Below are 1,853 nucleotides of genomic sequence, written 5' to 3'. Positions count from 1 at the left end.
ATAATAGCCTACTTAAACTACTTCTAATCTCTAAATAAGCTTAAAAAGATATATTAATTAATTTTATTATAAACCTACTTTTATCTAAAAAGTATATAAATATTATAGTAGTTATTAATTACTTAACTAAGTATTAACACTTAATACTATATTTCTTTATAACTGCCTTTAATATAGCCTAGTTATTTTACTAATATGTATAAGTTTACTATAGCTTGCCTAACATAATTATATTAGACAGAGGTACGTAGTTTGTCTTAGCCTTCTAGGACAAACTTTATAAATAGCTCTAAATTATCCTTTATTTATTTATAGCTTTTTACTTAGAGACTAATAGCTAGACTAAGAATACAAACACTATAATAAAATAAGTCTTATAAGTGTACATAAACTACTAGTAGGACAACTAGGTAAAATAGTTAGCTATAGCATAGTTTAAAGCTAATAACATAACATTTAAATTAACATAAGTATCCTTATTCTTAGCAAACTATAGATACTACTTCTAAATAAAATTTAAACTACTTTTAAATACTCTCTAACTAACTTATTAATTTATATAAGTAATAAATATAAATAAACTTATTAATAAGATTTAAAATATATTTAAATATATTTATAAAAAGCTTACATAGGCTTAAGCTTTTTAATAAGAGTACATAAACTAATTCTAAACTTCTACCTCTATGTATGCAGCTAGCAAGAAGGTCTAGCTAGACACTAGAAATATTTAAATAAACTAATAATTAAAAAAACTTAATTAGAAGAACCTTAGCCTTTTTATAGTAGCCTATATAGTTTTATTGCACACCTACTAATTAATCCTACCTAACAGCATAAAGATACACCCTGTGTTCCACGTATTATTACTGCGCTAAGTAGCCCTTAAATCTAACTATCTACCTAGACAGCTAAACCTACTACTTAAACCTATTATTATAAATAATAAACTAGAATATGTTGTAAAAGATGTTAAATAAATCTAGTTTAACAAGAAAAAACATATTTATAAATACTTTATAAAATAAACTAGATATAATAAACTATTATAAGAACCTGCAGAAGCCCTATAAAAGAACTTTATAGTAACTTAATTTTATGCTTAATACTTATCTAAACTAAACCTGTACCCTAATAAAGATAACTTAATGCTAGAACTACTAATGTAAAGAATTCCTTTTCTAATAAGAGGGGGGGTACTGTTATAGTATCCTCCCTAGATCTTAGACATAACTGTATTAGACGTGTACTAGAGTATTATTAGTGCATGTCTAACATAAATATAACATAACATAGACATAAACTTAAGCATAAACTGCCTTAACACTAACTAAACCTAAAACAGGCTTAATTTATACTTAAAGTGCTTAAACTTTTAAGCTAAGTATTTAATTACTAATTTTCTTCTAAACTTTTCTATTTCTTACACAACGTCTTGTACCTACTATAATACCTCACGTAGTAATTGAACTAGACCTCTGTGAAGCTCTATAACCTTACTCGTGCACAATCGTGACATTAGTCTATTTTATAAAGTATTTATAGATATATTTTTTCTTATTAAACTAGATCTATTTAACATCTTTTATAACATATTTTAGTTTATTATTTATAATAATAAGTTTAGGTAGTATATTTAGCTATTTAAGTAGATAGTTAGATTTAGAGGCTACTTAGCGCAGCAATAATATATAGAACACAGAGTGTATCTTTATACTGTTAGGTAGGATTAATTAGTAAGCATGTAATAAAACTATATAGGCTACTATAAAAAGGCTAAGGTTTTTTTAATTAAGTTTTTTTAATTATTAGTTTATTTAGATATTTCTAGTGTCTAGCTAGACTTTCTTGCT

This window comes from Lindgomyces ingoldianus (genome assembly GCF_010093535.1).
Source record: "Lindgomyces ingoldianus strain ATCC 200398 unplaced genomic scaffold BDR25scaffold_63, whole genome shotgun sequence".
NCBI lineage: Eukaryota > Fungi > Ascomycota > Dothideomycetes > Pleosporales > Lindgomycetaceae > Lindgomyces > Lindgomyces ingoldianus.
This window is presented reverse-complemented; position numbering follows the sequence as displayed.